This window comes from Felis catus, chromosome X (genome assembly GCF_018350175.1).
Source record: "Felis catus isolate Fca126 chromosome X, F.catus_Fca126_mat1.0, whole genome shotgun sequence".
Lineage (NCBI taxonomy): Eukaryota > Metazoa > Chordata > Mammalia > Carnivora > Felidae > Felis > Felis catus.
The window spans coordinates 16,813,227-16,834,218 of record NC_058386.1 but is presented as its reverse complement, the minus strand read 5'-3'; positions in this window follow the sequence as shown (position 1 = coordinate 16,834,218).

Genomic DNA, 20,992 nt, shown 5'->3' with positions numbered 1-20,992 from the left:
TTAATTATGCTTGCTTATGTGTCTTTTCAGGCTAAGGTCTCGTCTTACAAGAGGAGCAGTCACACACTCAAATGTCCCCACACTCCATGAAGTATGTGATGAATGAAGTAGGCTGTGGCAAACTGGAGAATTTATATCCCTTATAAAGGGGAGGCTACCCTATTGCTTCAACCACCTGCTTGTTTCAGCCCCAGTATTTCAACATTTAGGATTACTTATTGGGCAATAGGTTTCCTTTTCTGGCCTGTGTACTCCCTTAGTGCGGGAAAACCTGCTTCATTCATCTTCAAACCCCAGTGTAGTGCCTTATATTCATTCATTTGTATCCATTCATTCATTCATTCATTCAACAATATAGGTTGAGCGAGCACTCACCGTGTTCTGGGCATGTGTTAGGCATTCCAAATACACAAAGTCTCTGGCATCACAGAGCTTGCATTCCTAAGTGGGGAAAACTGATATTAAACAAGTTAACAAATAAGTGAATAAGGCAATTACATCCACTGTGTAAAATTAAGAGCCATATTAACACAGTTTTGATGAAAATTTGGGGGTAAACTTATGCATATGGTCTGCTAGGAGTTTCAGGGTTTCAGCTGTTTCGATTCATGCCATGTTTTGGCATCTCCTAATTTGTCCACCTAATAGCTCATAGGAGTCATTCTTGGTCTTATGAGTACATAGGACAAAGACATTTCCAAGCATTTCCCTGTCTATTGGTACAAATTTGGTTGGCCCAATATGGAAAAATGGGCCATAAGAATACTGGAAACTCAAGCACCTACCCTCTACCTTATATGGTATCCTGCCATTTCTTACCAGTCCTTACCTCTCTCCATAACAACATCCACCCACACCCACTCCAAAGTGAATAAGAAATTTAGGCAATCTCTAGGTGAGAAGGCTGTGAGGAGGATGAGTGCCAATAATGAATTCATATTCAAGTTATTGTAGGTCTTGGTTTCATGAAGTTAACTGTATTTTTTCCCAGGAATTTCAGTAGATCTTAGTAGTCTTACAGCTTGCCCTTTACCCATTTAATTATTGTCAATCATGCCCTCAAAATATGGTAAAACCAACTTAAAACCAATAGTCACTATTAAACTTTATATTTGGAAATTATAGCAAGTTGGCTTTCCATATCAGGGTCCAAAGCCTGAGAGCGGAAGGCTAGAGTTTTTATCTGTATCATAGACTCAACACGATGTAGTGATTGGAGCATTTTCCAGCCACATAGAGAAGAAATAAGGTTTTGGAGAATAGATTTGAGTAAGATTATGGGTTAAGGGCAAGAGAGTTTGGAGCCAAGGTGGAACTTTGTCCTTTCAATTGCTTCCTACCCTCCAGTGCTTCCCTCTGCCTCCCACATACAAAAAAAAAAAAAATCTAGAGGGAAAGGATGACAAAAATCCCAAGATAAGTTTGGGGAAATGAATGAAAAATAAGTTTATGTCTCTCTTCACCTCTTTTTAAGATGTACTTATTGCAAAGCTCCCTGGACCAACATGAGGAAGACCCAGAGGGATTGAAACGATGTTCTAAGCAAAGAGAGCTAACCATAGTTGCATGCACCTCTTTCCATTTCCCCTTTTCCCACTCCCAGAACACTTCAGTATCCCTTGCTTTCCAGCCACAGAGTGTCAAAGGAGATTCATAAATGTTACACTGTTTAAGAATAAGTCACAGGAGACATCTGAGAAATAAGAGCCATTTAGCCTTCCAGGATGTGGTGTGAGTTGAGAAGAACTCTAAAAAAAAAAAAAAGGTGTAGAGGAGATATCCTACACTAGAGATAGGATGGAGGAGATAAATGAGCCTGCAAGAACCATAGGACTATCTCTAGCCAATAAAATAAGAACAGAAGTGTGGAGGGGATCACTCTTCTGGACAGAGGCACTGAAAATTACCATGTTCAATTCCTTCATCTTTGCTTTTGTGGCATCCTCTAAAGAGTCCATGAGTTCCAGATGATGCAGCTACACAAAGGTGGTAGTTCTATCACCATGGATCCCTGAGTGACTGAGTGAAACAAAACTCCCAGTATTGGAATATATAGTATGGACAAGAAATATGCTTTTATTATGTTAAGCTACTGACATTTGGGGGAGAGAGTGTTTTGTTGAAGCATAACCTAGTCTATCCTTACTAGTACAAGATAATTTTCATAGTTAAAAACACAAGGAGTTACAGCTTTATCTCTCTGAGTTTTATAATCTGTACATATTGCCACACATATTAGATTCAACCACATGAAATTGCCATTTTACTAGGTCAAAAAGAGCTGAACATCAGCAATTTCATATAGTTCAACTATAATAGTCCTATGAATGAACTTGCAGAATCCTAGGTATATATTTACATTATGACTTAGTATTTAAGTTTATTTTGTTTGGTTATAAACTAAGGTATTATTTTCATTGTTAAAGAAAAAACAAAAACAATTCTTCCATTTTGTTTTTAGACAACTTGAAAAATGTTAGAATTGGCTTCTCTTCAGCAAGTGACATTACATTTGTGCTGTGTAGGCAGAATATAAGTAGATTTAGGAAATAGAGGCAGAGAAATAGAGTTTTTCTCTCATATAAAATCCTGGTTTGAGCAAGTAACCAAATATTACTCTAGGAAAAATAACAAATTTAGTGAAGATTTTTCTTTGAGATATTCCCGTATCTCCTATTACCTTCTCTTTCCCCTCCTTACTCTTTTTTCACTTCTCTTTTCCCCCAAAGCCTTAGAGCAAAGCCATGTATCTTATTTCTGGGAATCTCAGCTAAGATTTACCCTTGGTAATTGGTATAAATCTTAGCTGAGATTACCAAGGGATGAGTGGGCCACTGTCAGAGGCATTAGCACTTTAATGAGAGTCTCACAAAAGGTCCAAAGTCCCACAAGACTCAAAATCATAGATAATAAAAATGATAATGTGCCTGATGTCAACAAATATTTATGGTGAACCTAATATATGCCAAGTACTGGACCATGGTGAACAAAGTCCCTGCCTTCAGTAAACTTGCATTTTAATGGAACAAAACATCATAAACAAATAAATATATACCAAAACGTTAGGTACCAAGAAGTATGATGAGTGAAATAAGGTAAAGTAAGGGGCTAAAGACCAATGGAAGGGAGGTGGGAGCCATTTGACATTTAGTGACCAAGGAAAGCCTTTTAGAAGAGAAGACATTTGCATGGAAACCTTAATAAAATGCAAGAGTAAGTCATGAGCAATGTGAATATCTGGGATGATGAGCATTCCAATGAGAAAGATAAGCATATAAATATTTCCTGACCAGGAACATGCCTGCATGGTTGAGGAGCCACAAGAAAATCCTGACTAGATAGAAATGAGGGATAAAGGAAATCAATAAGAGAGAATACAGAGAAATAGGCCAAGGCCAAAACATATAGACCTTTGTAAGCCACGATAAAGACTTCGGACTTTGTTCAAAGTGTGATGAGAAGCCAACATAGGGCTTTGGGTAAGGGTGTAAAAAGACCTCATTTATGTTCAGAAAAGACTCTTCAGGCTGCTCTATGGTAATAGGCTCAAGGCAAGAGTACAAGCAGGAACACCAGTTAGGTGCCACTGCAGGAGTTCAGGAAAGAAGTGATGGTGGCTTGGACTACAAAAGTTGATATTGTCTGGTTTGCATTACAATCACATTAGACGTTTATTGAACATTCACTGGCAAAGGGCTTTATAAACGTTATCCTTATAACCACCCTGTGGAGTATCATCATTAGCCCTATTTACCAAGGAGGAAACTGGCATTTAAAGAGGAAAGACTTGCCCCATTTCCCTCAACTAGCCCTGATTTATAAAGAGGAATCTGATGGGGCGCCTGGGCGGCGCAGTCGGTTAAGCGTCCGACTTCAGCCAGGTCACGATCTCGCGGTCCGTGAGTTCGAGCCCCGCGTCAGGCTCTGGGCTGATGGCTCGGAGCCTGGAGCCTGTTTCCGATTCTGTGTCTCCCTCTCTCTCTGCCCCTCCCCCGTTCATGCTCTGTCTCTCTCTGTCCCAAAAATAAATAAAAACGCTGAAAAAAAAAATTAAAAAAAAAAAGCGGAATCTGAAAATCAAAGAAGTGAAAACATGTCCAAGGTCACAGAAATAATAAATAAAAAGGAGACTCTGAGCTCATACACACTTGTCTAACTCAAGACCTAAAACCATTTTACCTCCAAAGAAATGATATAGGCCACAGTTACTAAAGTTGGGCTAATATTTGAGGCAAACTCATTATATGCAGAGTAAGGAAAGAATACTATCATATATTAATCATGGGTACGAGAATACTAGAAAGGACTAGGGTTGGTGATGAAATTAGGGATAGGCAATCTTATTTTTGAATTGAGCTACTTACTAGAGCCCCTGGAGTAAGAGATTCTTGGATTCACACAAAATAAGATTTTTGAAGGCCTTTAGAAGCCAAGAAATACACTAAAGTGAATATAACTATTAGACTGCACTCTTTTCCTTTTGGACACAAAGCAGGTTTGTTCAGTTTGAGTCATTTTTATTCTGAAAGGATTGCTCTGTGCACAATCTAAGTCTTATGAGAAAAGAAGAAGGTGGGACACATTGGACTATACTTCCTTGATGGGTTGGCCTTGGAAGCCTGAGTAAAGAGCTGTTTCCCACTAAGTGAGAGTTTAATAAACAAAATCACAATTTGCCCCAGCTTGGCTTCAGTGCTTTTGAAAATGACATCCAAGATGGCATAATAGCTGAGGAGAAAATCACAGCCTGGTTTGTAGTTGGAAATTGCTAACTTGGTGGTAGCTGTTGTTCACTCATGGTTGAACTTCTCTGTCATTATATTTCAGAATAGGGTAACATAAAAGGAGTGGATGATGCTATCACCTTCCTGGGCTATTGAGCAAATAAAAGTTGAGGAAAATTTTATTTACAGTCAACCAAGTACTTACTTAACATGTGGTCAGCACTATGTTAAATGCCATATAAACCATTGTGGGGTGATGAGGGAGAAGTGTTACATTGCCTTTGCCCTCAAGGAACTTACAATATTGCTAACATTCAAGAGAAATTACAAAGGTGTGCCAATTTTCAATGTATTGCCTCTCAGCTCCAAATACACTCTTTTTTGCCCTGCTTTGTGTTACTGGAGCTGGATCCTGTGAATATTTCTTCTTTGCTAGATAGTATAGTGTTAGGATTTGTCAATAGAAGGTGCTAGAAGTACATGGCAGGGCACAGGGATTCCTCTTTCTAATTCCTTGCTTGCTTCTGCAGCACACAGTGGTCAGTGGTATGCAGAACACCCAGAGGTTCTCACTCTTCATTGAGTTTCAGAGCGCCCCCACAGGCAACTTCCCAACAAATGCTACTAGCAACCCAGAGGACAGCTTCTCAGAGTGTTTTCAAAGCACCTCCTGGGCAACTTCCTGTGAGTCCCATCAGCACCCCAGCAAGTGGCTTTCTAGTAAGTTCAGTTGGCATCCATGCAGTGGTTTCCTGTTTGCCAGTCCCTGTCCATAGCACCTCAGTGAATATCTCCAACAACCAGTGGGCCACGCCAACACCCTCTCCACTGAGGTCTGAATCTCTTCCAAGTTTGTTCCTGCCTTAGGTACTCTGCCTTATCCGTAGAGATAGTGGCTGCCCCCTATGTCTGCTACTCTGTGTTCTTTAGAATTATCCTTTACCCTTTAGTAATTCATTCCCTTTATTCATTAATAATTCTTTATATTAAACTCCCCCTGTTCTAATTACTGTGTGGTTTCTGCCTCCTAACTGAAGATGAGCTGATGCAAAAGATAAGAGAATATAAGCGCAAAATTGGGGGGGTGACAATAAGACAAGCTATAGGCATTCAGAAAATGTAGAGTTCAATGTGGACTGTTGAGTTGAGAGAGGGCTTCATGGAATGCTAGAACCTGAATTGGATGCACTCTGCCAGAGAAAGAATTCTAAATTCAGAAGGGTTGTGTGTTAGGTGTATATGTATATGAAAGAGAGAGACAGAGAGGGATAGAGGAGAAAAAAATAGGACCATGGGTCAGATTAGATGATTCATTTTAAGTGGTAGAAAGTAATTTCGCAGGGTAAAAGTAGGTTAAGGATTAACTAACCAATTAATTAATTCAACAAATGTTTATTGAGTACCTACAATGTATCAAGTTCTAAGTGCAGGTTTACAACAGTGAACAAAACACATGAAGATTTCTGCCTTTGTGGGACTTACATTCTAGAGGGGGACAGAGGGCAAGGCAGGAGAGATAGAGTAAACAATAGACATGATGAACACATTGTCTGGTACAATAAAGGTTGATAAATGATATGGAAAATAAGTAGAATGGGAAGATATATTAGTCTTCTCCTGATGCTGTAACACATTACTACAAATAATGACCTAAAACAACATAAATTTATTATCTTATGGTTTAGAGGTCAGATGTTCTAAAATCAAGTCATTAGCAGGACTACATTCTTTCTGGGCGGTGTAAGGGAAATTAATTCCCTTGCCTTTTCCAGCTTCTAAAGGACACCTGCAATTTCTTGGCTCAAGGTCTCTTCATCTTCAAAGCTAACAGAGTAGTATCTCCCAATCTCTCTTCTCTCTTACTTCTGTTTCCATGTTACATCTTCTCTGATTCTCTGTCTTCCTCTTACAAGGACCCTTGGGAGTACCTCAGGCTCACCCAGATAATCCAGTATAATGTCCCCATTTCAAGATCCTTAACTTAATCACATGTCTAAAGTCCCTTTTGCCATGTAAGGTAACATATTCACAGGTTCTGGGGATTAGGACATGAATATTGGGGGGGGGGCATTATTCTGCCTACCACAAGTGGGTTGCAGCTTTAAATAGGTGGTCATGATAGGCCTCATTAAAAAGGTAAGGTTTGAGCAAAAACTTAAGTTACACATATGGAGAATGTTATGGAAAGAGGTAACAGTCAGTGCAAAGGTCTCAAGGTTTGAATTCACTAGTATGTGAAGGAAAAAGGAGGCCAGCACAGCTGACACATAGTGAGTCAGGGAGAATGCCAAGAGATTAAGTCAGAGAGAGAAAGACAGATCATTTGGGGTGAATGATTGGTGTGAGGACATTGATAAGAGGAAGACAGTGCATGCTAAAGGCTCTCTGTCTGCCTAGGTGGAAGTAGATTGTAGGGAAGCAAAGGATCCATCCGTAACTTGGAATACTGCATGGAGAAGAAGGCTAAGAGTGAATTCACCATGTTCATGAGGGGAACAAAAACACATCCAGAATCTTGGGTACAATATTTTCCACCTCTGGAGTGGATATGGGGTTCCTATAATGTTAGACTAATGGAGCATGTTTCACGTATTTTATAGAGAATTATAAAAAAAGATTTTAAGCAGAACAGAGATATGTTAACACATGTCTAAAAGTTTCATTGAGGCAGCATTAAGAAAAGTTGTTTCACTGAACTAAAATTCGAATATGCACATTTCTCATATTCTTGATACCTCTTGCAATGTATTTGGTAGAACCTGAAATGTCTATCACATGAAGGACTTGTGATAATAGCTTCTTGGCTGAGCAATTTTATTTTTAATTGCAAATACCTGACAGTTCAGATGGTCCCTTTCTTCAATCAAACGGATACTATTTAAAGGTACAGATGTGATGCTTGTGGTAAAGAAAGAGGGTTTTCAACTAGTCTCAAGCTGATCTTCACTAAGGACCTGCCCCTTATGGGGGTAGGGACACTACAGGTTTTATTTTTCCTCTGCAGGTCTGAAAACCTAGGAAATTGACTTTACCAAACACTAAAGATGTTCAGTCCTTGGGAGGTAAGACAGGGATAGTACACCCAAGTGCTAATAAATTGACTTGAGTGTGAGGTTTAGGACAGCCAAGTTTTCTACAGAGAAAAATTACTCCTCACAATAAACACTTGAAATGCTATAATACAGATTGTAGAAAATCATTTAATAAAAATTTAAATTTATCTATTCACACCAGGCACTGTTCTAAGCATATTTTTTGTTAGTTTACTCAACAAATAATTATTGATCTCCTACTTTATGCCAGATATCATCCTAGGTACTTAGAAAATATCACTTTATTTTTTTAATATGAAATTTATTGTCAAATTGGTTTCCATACAACACCCAGTGCTCATCCCAACAGGTGCCCTCCTCAATGCCCATCACCCACTTTCCCCTCCCTCCCACCCCCCATCAACCCTCAGTTTATTCTCAGTTTTTAAAAGTCTCTTATTCTTTGGCTCCCTCCCTCTCTAACTTTTTTTTCCTTCCCCTCCCCCATGGTCTTCTGTTAAGTTTCTCACGATCCACATAAGAGTGAAACCATATGGTATCTGGCTTTCTCTGCATGACTTATTTCACTTAGCATAACACTCTCCAGTCCCATCCACGTTGCTACAAAAGGCGAGATTTCATTCTTTTTCATTGCCATACAGTATTCCATTGTGTATATAAACCACAACTTCTTTATCCATTCATCAGTTGATGGACATTTAGGCTCTTTCCATAATTTGGCTATTGTTGAAAGTGCTGCTATAAACATTGGGGTACAAGTTTCCCTATGTATCAGCACTCCTGTATCCCTTGGATAAATTCCTAGCAGTGCTATTGCTGGGTCATAGGGTAGATGTATTTTTAATTTTTTGAGGAACCTCCACAGTGTTTTCCAGAGCAGCTGCACCAGTTTGCATTCCCACCAATAATACAAGAGGGTTCCCATTTCTCCACATCCTCTCCAGCATCTATAGTCTCCTGATTTGTTCATTTTGGCCACTCTGACTGGCGTGAGGTGATAGCTCAGTGTGGTTTTGATTTGTATTTCCCTGATGAGGAGTGATGTTGAGAATCTTTTCATGTGCCTGTTGGCCATCTGGATGTCTTCTTTAGAGAAGTGTCTAGTCATGTTCTCTGCTCATTTATTCACTGGATTATTTGGTTTTTGGGTGTGGAGTTTGGTGAGTCTTTATAGATTTTGGATACTATCCCTTTGTCCGATACATCATTTGCAAATATCTTTTCCAATTCTGTCGGTTGCCTTTTAGTTTTGTTGATTGTTTCCTTTGCAGCGCAGAAGTTTTTTATCTTCATGAGGTCCCAATAGTTCATTTTTGCTTTTAATTCCCTTGCCTTTGGAGATATGTCAAGTAAGAAATTGCTGCAGCTGAGGTCAGAGAGGTTTTTTCCTGCTTTCTCCTCTAGGGTTTTGATGGTTTCCTGTCTCACATTCCGGTCCTTTATCCATTTTGAGTTTATTTTTGTGAATGGTGTAAGACCTGAGGACACCTTCAGATTGAAAGTGAAGGGATGGAGAACTATCTATCATGCTACTGGAAGTCAAAAGAAAGCTGGAGTAGCCATACTTATATCGGACAAACTAGACGTTAAATTAAAGGCTGTAACAAGAGATGAAGAAGGGCATTATACAATAATTACAGGGTCTATCCATCAGGAAGAGCTAACAATTATACATGTCTATGCACCAAATATGGGAGCCCCCAAATATATAAAACGATTCATCACAAACATAAGCAACCTTATTGATAAGAATGTGGTAACTTCAGTGGACTTTAATACCCCACTTACAACAATGGATAGATCAGCTAGACACCGAATCAATAAAGAAAAAGGGCCCTGAATGATACATTGGATCAGATGGACTTGACATATGTATTTAGAACTCTGCATCCCAAAGCAACAGAATATACTTTCTTCTCGAGTAGTGCACATGGAACATTCTCCAAGATAGATCACATACTGGGTCACACAACAGCCCTTCCTAAGTATACAAGAATTGAGATCATACCGTGCATACTTTCAGACCACAACGCTATGAAGCTTGAAATCAACCACAGGAAAAAGTCTGGAAAACCTCCAAAAGCATGGAGGTTAAAGAACACCCTACTAAAGAATGAATGGGTCAACCAGGCACTTAGAGAAGAAATTGAAAAATATACGGAAACCAATGAAAACAAAACTACAACAATCCAAACGCTTTGGGACGCAGCGAAGGCAGTCCTGACAGGAAAATACATTGCAATCCAGGCCTATCTCAAGAAACAAGAAAAATCCCAAATACAAAATCTAACAGCACACCTAAAGGAAATAGAAGCAGAACAGCAAAGATACCCCAAACCCAGCAGAAGAAGGGAAATAATACAGATCAGAGCAGAAATAAACAATATAGAATCTAAAAAACCTGTAGAGCAGATCATTGAAACCAGGAGTTGTTTTTTTGAAAAAATAAACAAAATTGATAAACCTCTAGCCAGGCTTCTCAAAAAGAAAAGGGAGATGACCCAAATAGATAAAATCATGAATGAAAATGGAATTATGATAACCAATCCCTCAGAAACACAAGGAAAATATCAGTTTAAAAAAAGTTCATGAGCCTCCCTGGGAAGACGGTGGACTAGGAAGATCCTAAGCTCACCTTTTCCCACAGATACAACTAGGTAATACCACATCCATGTGAATAACTTGGAAAATGACAGAAAGACTGGCATAACAGAGTCTCCATAACCAAATGTAGAGAAGAGGCCACATTGAAGATGGTAGAAAGGGTTGACATGTGGTCAGGAGTGAAATGGACCCAGAGGACTGTCAGTGGGTGTAGAGAGGAGCAGATCCCCATACCAGGCACTCCAGGCACAGTGGACCTGCGTGGGGAAGGCAAATCCCCATAACATTGGCTTTGAAAACCAGAGAGGCCCAATAATCAGTAGGGCTTAACACCTGGAACTTTAAAAATCAGTTGATGATTGGAAATTGAGTCCCTGCCCTTAAAGAGCACAACAGCCCTGCTGACATACAACATAGAAGCAGCAATTTGGAAAATGCCTGGGGTATACAGGAGGAAGATTTATTTGCTAATCTCAGAGCATGTGCTGGAGTGGCAGTGATTGTTGGGAGACCTCTCCAAAAACAAAAAAGCTGACAGGAGCCATTTGCCACCCACACCCCCTAAACTAGACACAGGGCTACCTGCCAGAACCAGTGCAGTGCCACACTCTCCACCTGGCTTGCTAACAGTGCACCCCACCCCTACATTCTTCTGCAGAAATACCCCCTCCAGCAAAGCCTGGGCACGTGTTTTCTTGGGAGCTGGATATCCCCTCCTACAGCTGACCAGCTCGGACCTTGCTGACACCAGGTGACCTGCCCCAGCATTCGCCTGTGGACATGCTCCCTCCAGTATGCCCTTGGGCAGAGCCCATCCAAAGCAATGCCACAAGCCTGGCAGTGTGAAACCAGCCCCAGCAGGAGCCAGCACCACTCCAAAGTGACTCCTGCTCCAGGGAGAGTGGAAGATAACCAGACACACCATCCAACTGTGGGCCCAGCCGTGGGCTGGGGGAAGATATCTGGTCTGAGTGCAGGCCCCACCCACCAAAAAGGCTTCTCAGGGGACAACACAGGGAAAGTACCCTGCAGTTTGGCACTACTGCATCTCTGGAAAACACCTGGTCTGACTCATCTCAAGTCCATTGCAGCCCCAGACTGGCCCACTAATAACACAGAGGCAAAACCTGCCCACAAGAGGCAAAGAAAGCCATCGCAGATGACTGGACTGAAGGCAATGTGGCTCTGCCACAAGAGTAGGGCACACACAGCACACATAGGAGCCCTTCCTGAAGGGCTAGGCTCTGGTGGACAGGAAACATTGCATTGCAGGGTACCATGGGACCTCTTCTTCATAAGGACACTACTTTCAAGAGCAGGAAATGTAGCTGACTTTCCTAGCATATAAACAGAGAGGTAGACAAAATGAGGAGACAAAGGAATGTGTCCCAAATGAAACAACAGGACAAAAATCATAGCAATTAAGCTAAATGAAATGGAGATAAGCAGTGTTCCTGACAGAGAATTTAAAGTAATGGTCATAAAGATACTCACTGGACTTGAGAAAAGAGTGGAGGATCTCAGACCCTCAACAAAAAGATAGAAAACATAGAAAAAGAACCAATCCAAAAGGAAGAATCCAGTAACAGAAATTAAAAATAGACTTGGGGGCACACTTAGGTGGCTCAGTCAGTTAAGTGTCTGGCTCTTGATTTTGGCTCAGGTCATAATCTCACAGTCATGGGATCAAGCCCTGTGTTGGGCTCCACATGGAGCATGGAGCCTGCTTGGGATTCTCTCTCTTGCTCTCTCTCTCTGTCCCTCCCCAGCTCATGCACTAAATAAACAAACAAACAAACAAACGTTTAAAAATAGACTAGAGGGAGAGCTCCTGGGTGGCTCAGTTGGTTAAGCAACTGACTCTTGGTTTTGGCTCAGGTCATGATCTCACGGCTTCATGGGTTTGAGCCCCACATTGGGCTCTGTGCTGGCAGTGCAGAGACTGCTTGGGATTCTCTCTCTCTCTCTCCCTGTCTCTCTGCTCCTCCCCCACTTGCACTGTCTCTGTCTCTCAAGATAAATAAATAAACTTTAAAAAATTAAAAGAAAATAGACTAGAGGGAATGAATAGTAGACTAGAGGAAGCAGAAGAACACATCAGCAACCTGGAGGAAAGAGTAAAGGAAAGAAATCAAGCTGAACAGGTGAGCAAAAAAAGTAATACAAGTGAAAATAGACTTAGAAAGCTCAGTAACACCATCAAGTGTAATAACATTAACATTATTGGGATCCTAGAAGGAGAAGAGAGACAAAAGGAGCGAGAAAATGTATTTGAAGAAATAATAGCTGAAAACTTCCCAAATCTGGGAAACAAAACAGAAATCTAGATCCAGGGGCATAGAAAGTTCCCAACAAAATCAACCCAAGGAGGCCCACACTAAGATACATAGTCATTAAAATGGCAAAAAGTAGTTATAAAGAGAGAATTTTAAACGCAGCAAGAAAAAAGAAAACAGTAACATACAAGGTAAACCCCATAAGGCTATCAGCTGATCTTTCAACAGACACTTTTCAGGCTAGAAGGGATTGGCATGATATATTCAAAGTGCTGAATGGGAAAAATCTGAAGCCAAGAATAGTCTATCCAGCAAGCGTATCATTCAGAATAGGAGAGATAAAGAGTTTCGCAAACAAAAGTTAAAGGAATTCATCACCACTAAACAAGTCTGACAAAAAAATGTTAAAGGGGACTCTTTAAGTGGAAAGGGAAGACGAGGAGTAAAAAAAGTAGGAAGCAAAAAAGCAGTGAAATTAATTACATCTTTAAGTATCAGTCAAGGGATTCACAAAATAAAAGGATGTAAAGTATGACAACATATACTTAAACCATGGGAGTGAAAGAAGTACAGAATGGGTGCAAATTTAAGTGACCTTCAACTTAACATAGACTGCTATATGGATAAGACATTATATACAAACTAAGTGGTAACCACAAACCAAAAACCAGTAATTGATATGCAAAAAATAAAGAGAAAATAATCTAAGCATATCACTAAAAAAAGTCAGCAAACCATGAGAGAACAGAGCAAGAGAAGAAAGGAACAAAGAACTACAAAAACAACCATAAAACAAGTAACAAAACAGCGATAAGTACACAGCTATCAATAATTACTTTGAATGTAAATATGTGGTGTACATATACAATGGAATATTACTCAGCCATAAAAATGAATAAATCCTTGCTATTTGCAACAACATGGATGGATCTAGAAGGTATAGTGGTAAGTGAAATGTCAGCCAGAGAAAGACAAATACCATATCATTTCACTCATATGTGGAATTTAATAAACAAAAAAAGAACAAAGAAAAAAAGAGACAAACCAAAAACAGACTCTTAACTAGACAGAACAAATTGTGGTTACCAGAGGAGAGGTGAATGGGGGAGATGGATGAACTAGGTGAAGGGAGATTAAGAGTACACTATGGTGATGAGCATTGATTAATGTATATAATTGTTGAATTACTATATTGTACGCCTGAAACTAATATAACGGTGTATGTTAACTGTACTGGAATTAAAATTTTTAAAAATAAAATAAAAATTTTAAAAAGGTTCATTCTTTGTACATTTTGAAAGTAAAGCCAACAGAATTTCCTGATGGGTTGAATATCAAGAGTGATATAGAAAGAAGTTAGGGAAGAAGACAAGTTTTAGGGAAGGAAAGGTAGTCAGTGAGGAATTCTCCATGAAAAGGGTACTCCTGTTCTGGGCAATGCCCTGGGATCCCTTGGTTGTCTCCAAATCTTCAGTCAGTCTGTTGCACCCAACAATCTCATGTCATTGATGTGTGAAAGGAATGAAAGTAAAACAGAGGCACCTATCCTTGGGACAAGTTGGAGGAGGCACGATGGCAGCCTGATGAGAGTGAATCAAGAATTTGGATGGAGGAGGAATTCAGTTGCCCAGGAAACTGTAAGTCTCCCACCTCAACAATCTTTATAAATGCATGACAGACCCTAGACATTCCACAGCATAAAGACCAGAGCTTGAGAAATTTGAGAAAATTTTCATGGGGCTCATATAAAAAGAGGAGCTCAGGATAGCTAGAAGACTTGAAAGTACTGGGCCATTCAGAATGCATTACTTTTTATTACATAATCATAAATATAATTATTATGAGTTAGTAACTAAGATAAACGTATTAAGTCTCATCACTACATTAGAATTATAGGTACTCAAATTATTCTCACTTCCTAAGTGAGACAATTGGGGCCTAGAGAAGGTAAGCAAACTGCTTGCCCTCTCCCAGCAAGAAAGAGGGAAAGGTCTTAAACCCTAAACCTTAAACCTGGGTCTTTTGGACCCCATGAAATGTACTCTTAGACTGACAGTAAACAAAGAACCTGTGTGTGTATATGATATCCTTTTTATGTATATACATACCTAGGTTAACCAGTGGACATATTTGTGCATATTTTAGCCATTGTAGTGTTTTGATAATTCTCAACAGATTTTTTCTTCATTTGTAAAACTGTAAATAAAAAAAGCCCTCAGCTGTGGTATATTAGATGTCAGTTTCAAGGGGCAGGGATTTTCTCTGCTTTATTCGTTGCCTCCCCAGCACCTAGCACAGCTCCTAGCACACAGTAGGTACTCAACAAGTGTTTGTGGAGTGAAAAATTGGCAGATCCATCCAACCATTTGGTTTGGTAGGGATGGCCACAAATCTCCTTAACTGGGATGGTGGATCAAACAGTACCCAAAGGGACTCTTTATCACTTAAAAGTGCTCAAGGAGATGCCAAGATAAACAAGATTGAGTCTCAGAGGATATACTGTCTAGGGAAGCAATATTTTCTGTGTAATTGACAATTCCACCTTCTCTATGAGTAATAGGTCCCATTCAACAGTGTGGCTAGGATCTCTGCCACTTTTTGAATTGGGAAGAAGAGACCCACCCTCCTTCCTCTGCTGCCTAGATCTATGCTAATTACTGCTGAGAACTTTTACCAATAGTCTGTGATCCAGGCAAACTTGGCTCTTGGGTTGGCTTTCTGTTTCAATTCCCTCTGGGTTCTAGCATCCTGATTCACTATCCTCTTCCCCACCATCATCTGTCATCTCTATCTCCCCTTCGGCCTTCTTAGACTTTTCTCCAGAAACTCTGGCTACTGGCCTTGCCAAGCCCTTTTAACATATCCTCTTGCCATTTCAGGTGACATTATCCTACCCTGGCCCTCACCATGTTTTACCTTCATGATACCCTGGACCACCTTCATAAACTACATGTTTGGGTTTTTTCCTTGTATGTTACTTTTTATTGAAACATACATCAAGAAAAATGCAGTGATAATAAGTGCATAGCTTGACAAATTTTCACAAACTGAACATACCTATGTTACCAGCACCCAGATCAGAAAGAGAACATTACCAGCTTCATAAAAGCTGCAGTTGTGCTCTTTTCCATCACTGCTGTCACCCCACTGCCTTTCTGCCCCCCTTACCTTTAATCTTTCATAAATTAATATGTTAAAGGAAAAGATTTTGTTTTGGAGGATTTTTAAATTCTTCTCTGAAGCTTCTACTTTAGAGATCCTGATTGAAAAGGGGATTTTCTCATCTCTTAAATCTTGTGAAATAGGTTCAAAAGATAGAAATGACCACTGTTGCTTATTATTACTATCATTATTATTGCTTATCAAAAAACCCATATGCAAATGATAGTTTAGTCAGTGACAATGTCAAATGGGCAAAACAGGAACAGAACCCATAGAAAGAGTTTATTGAAATCACATGAATAATTGACATTCCAAAACTTGGGCATATTCACCCCAGATTTCTTTTATTTCAGAAACATTTCGATAAGCTTTAGCTTTAGCCACACCACCTATCCTATGTCAACATGAGCATGCATCTTGCTCATAACCACTCAACAGCAATAAAGATAATTTCTCTATAAACCAGATTTCATACTGGCCTTAAGACAGATGTCTCTATATCCAACAACTCCCCCAAGGTCTGAGTTTGCATATTGAAAGAAATACAGTTATATAGTTATATAGTTATATAATTATATACGTGTGTGTGTGTGTGTGTGTGTGTGTGTGTGTGTGTCAAGAGATTTCTGAGATCACCTTTGAGAGAATTTTATTTGATTTAGAGCTTCTGAGAAGTTTTATGCCAGGATAATTAAATACAATGCATCCTGGGGCTCAAGAGCTGAAAGCCTAATGAGATCCAATGTTTCATGAGAGACTACTTAAATTGAAACAGTGGCAGAATTATCCAGAAGCTCTTGATAAACCTTCAAGCTTGATATGTTCTTCATTTCATTTTTGGTCTGGTAAAACACACAGCCCATTGCAGTGTACATTTCTGCATTTGTGGATGCCAGAATATCCTCAGTTCACTTCAGGAAGGCAGTTTGAGAGGAGATTTATTGTGGTGGTATTTTAGATGTTGTTGTGACTAATAATGATAATGACAGTATATAGAAGCTGGCACAATAGAAGTACGTTAATCTACTGGGGAGAGAGAGGCCCCAGATTTCATAAGAAAATGCTCATTATCCTTCACAAGCAGCAGATAAAGTTGAAATTTATTTCTACTAGTGGCTTGCAGCCCCAAACACCCGACCATTTCCAAGACACACAGATTACAGTAATTTGAAAATCACCCAATATGGAAGGGCATGGGAATGGTTTAGTTTTCTGGTTAGAAAGCCAGAGTTCTGTATCTATCTCAAGTTTGTTGTATCAAGTTCTCTGGGATCTACTTAGTTTCAATAGGCAAAGTGAATAAGAGACTAGGGAGAATTAGCAGGAGCTATAGAGAAAAAAGTGACAGTGATGGTAGATTTGGGCATGCAGTCATGAGTATGGAGTTTGCATCATTTGCACACCTCACCCTTTGGTCTTCTTGTCAGAAAATGAGATACCCATCCTTTTCTCCTTCCCTGGGATGGGGACAGGATAAAATGTGAGGGCAATGAAAATCAGAGGCAGGCATCTGGTAATGGATCAAATGCCCCTGAGACACTATAGGAGAAGCTTCCCCTTTTGCTGCTCATGCTTGGGTTTCAGAGGGAAACACAGCTTTTGGTCTCCTGGTGTACAACTCCAATGTATTTAAAAAGGATGTGCACTTAATTGAAATAATGTGTCCTCTTCTAACACCATTCAGTTTTATTGTAACTTCCCTTTCGAGCCCAGCCTGTGAATGTCAGCTAAGTGTGTAAAACATGAGAGTTATCATATCTAGATTTATGCAAATAGGTATATGTTATAGATATCAGAAATACAGAATGCTAGATTGCACATGTGGTTCCTCCCCTGTATGCAAGTTACAAAGGTAGCAGAACAACTTTGTTACCTTTTCAAAGCAATGATACTCTTCATTAACTTTTAAATTTCAAATATGACACAAATCATTAACCATAACATCAGATTAATGAAAAGATCATATCTTATAAAATCATATCATTTGAGAAACTATAAATAAACTAAATGTGATGTAAATTACTTAAAGGAAGGGAAAATAGCTTTCTCACTGATTAAAAATGCTTCTCTCAGTCACCTTTTAGCCTATTAATAGGTCCATTTCTGAATTAAAAGTTGAGTTTTTAATATGCCAGGGACAGAGAGAACATTCCAGCACTTCTCAAATTTTAATGTGCATACAGATCACCTAGAGACATTGTTAAAATAAAGATTCTGATTTTTCTGAATTAAAAGTTGAGTTTTTAATGTGCCAGGGACACAAAGAGCATTCCAGCACTTCCCAAATTTTAACGTGCATACAAATCACCTAGAGATACTGTTAAAATACAGATTCTGATTCATCAGGTCCAGAGTGCGGCCTGAGAGTCTGCCTTTTTAACAAGCTCTGGGTGATGCTGCTGGCCTGTGGAGTACACTTTAAGCACTGAAGACAGAAAACCCTCTACCTTGAAAAGAGGCTTCATTAAGGACAAAAGTGCTCCCAGAAATTTTGACACACATAACTATTTTTTGGTTGTTGTGATTAACTCTCTCTCTTTTTTTTTTTTTTGCAATTGCATGAAACAGAGTAAATATATTTGAAATATCCACTGATAGAGTTTTTCTCCATTAGTTTGCCTTTTCCTTCTCCCACCTTCATCCCTATTCAAACAATAACTGACACTGTGCCCTCTGGTACATTAGAGGGAGGGGGCAGGAAAGAAAGTGAGTGGTTTCTTTCTAGATTTGCTTCATGGACTTAAGGCCAGTTCTCTGCTACTATATCACCCCATTACAATTTTCTGCCTGTCACTGAAGCCAGCTGTTGACTTGAAATTGTTACTGTACTTGTTCTTTTGCATTTGTAATAGAGGAAAGAGTATCAGTAAATATTTCTTTTTTTATTTTGGTTAGCCTAACCTACAGTGCAATATTGGTTTCAGGAGTTGAATTTAGTGATTCATCACTTACATACAACACCCAGGGCTCATCACAACAAGTGCCCTCCTTAATATCCATCTAGCCCATCCCCCACCCACCTCCCTCCATTAACCCTCAGTTTGTTCTCTATCATTGTCTCTCATGGTTTGTTTCCCTCTCTCCCCTTTCCCCCTTCCCATATGTTCATCTGTTTTGTTTCTTAAATCCCACATATGAGTGAAATCATGTGGTATTTGTCTTTCTATGACTTATTTCATTTAGCATAAAACATTCTAGGTCCATCCATGTCATTGCAAATGGTAAGATTTCATTCTTTTTGATGGCTGAGTAATATTCCATTGTATATGTATACCACATCTTCTTTATCCATTCATCAGTCAGTGGACATTTGGGCTCTCTCCATAGCTTGGCTATGTTGATAATGCTGCTATAAACATCAGAGTGCATTTACCCCTTTGAATCTGTATTTTTATATCCTTTGGGTAAATACTTAGTAGTGCCATTGCTGGATTGTAGGATTGTTCTATTTTTAATTTTTTGAGGAACCTCCATACTGTTCACCAGAGTGACTGCACCAGTTGGCATTCCCACCAACAGTGCAAGAGGGTTCCCCTTTCTCTGCCTCCTCACCAACACCTATTGTTTCTTGTGTTGTTAATTTTAGCCTTTCTGACAGGTGTGAGGTGGTATCTCATCATGATTTTGATTTGTATTTCTCTGATCATGAGTGATGTTGAGCATCTTTTCATGTGTCTATTAGCCATCGGGATGTCTTCTTTGGAAAAGTTTCTATTCATGTCTTCTGCCCATTTCTTAACTGGATTATTTGTTTTCGGGTGTTGAGTTTAATAAGTTCTTCATAGATTTTGGATACTAACCCTTTATCAGATATGTCATTTGCACATATCTTCTCCCATTCTGTAAGTTGCCTTTTAGTTTTGTGGGTTGTTTCCTTTGCTGTGCAGGAGTTTTTATCTTGATGAGGTCAATAGTTCATGTTTACTTCTGTTTCCCTTGTTTCTGGTGACCTGTCTACTGAGAAAATCCTATGACCGAAGTCAGAGAGGTTGTTTCCTGTGTTTTTCTGTAGGATTTTGATGGTTTCATCTCACATGTAGGTCTTTCATCCATTTTGAATTTATGTTTGTGTGTGGTGTAAGAAAGGGGTCCAGTTTCATTCTTCTGCATGTCGCCATCCAGTTTTCCCAGCACCATTTGTTGAAGAAACTGTCTTTTTTCCATTGGATATTCTTTCCTGCTTTGTCAAAGATTAGTTAACCATATAGTTGTGGGTAGTAAGTATTTCTTATACTCACTATTTCAGGAATAGATTAAGAGGGTAACGTATTGCAAGAGAAACAAAAGAGCATATTTTTCTGTGGAACTGAAGACTGAAACTTGTTTATTTTGTAAAAAAAAATCCACCTTTGTCAAAAGTATACTGATTATTTAATTAATTATATTAATTACATTTCAGTTAAAGAAAGTATATAGTTGAAGACACAATTATGAAACAGACCATAGTAAGAACTGTCAGTAGTTCTCTCAACCTTGGCATTATTGGCATTTGGGACTGAATAATTCTTTGTTGTGGGGACTGTCCTGTGCATTGTAGGATGTTTAGCAGCATCCCTTGCCTCTATCCCTTAGATGCCAGTAGTGTGCCCCTAAACACACACAACCAAAACTGTCTCCAAATGTTGCTAAATGTTCTGGAAGGGCAAAATAACTCCCATTGAAAATCACTGGCATATAATAATAGTAGTGCACACTTGCAGAGTATGTGTCATGCACCTGACAAAGTTCTAGGTATTTACAAGTATTCAGGCTTTTGATGCTCAATACAATCCTATGAGATAGGTACTATTATTTTTTCTTATTTTATAGATGAGGAAGCTGGAATGCAGAATGGTAAAGTAACTTGCTCAAAGTCACAGACCCAGCAGGTAGAAGAGCTCGGATTTCTAAGCATTCTAGGTTTAGAATCTGTGCTCTTAAGCAATGTACCATGTGACAAAACATTGAGTAAGCTGGAAAGGGAGTGCAATTTCATTAGGATTTATTTTGAATGTGAAAAAAATCAGCAATGCTGCTGTGAAATACAGTTACATATTAATTTAATTGCCTGACACCAAATTATTTACATTTGGAGATTTTATAAAAGAATATGTATTAAATATAAGAGGTCCTGGGCCTTAGGGATGCCTTCCTGGAAATTTTTTAAGTTCCCCTCTAGCACCAGTGCTGGCCC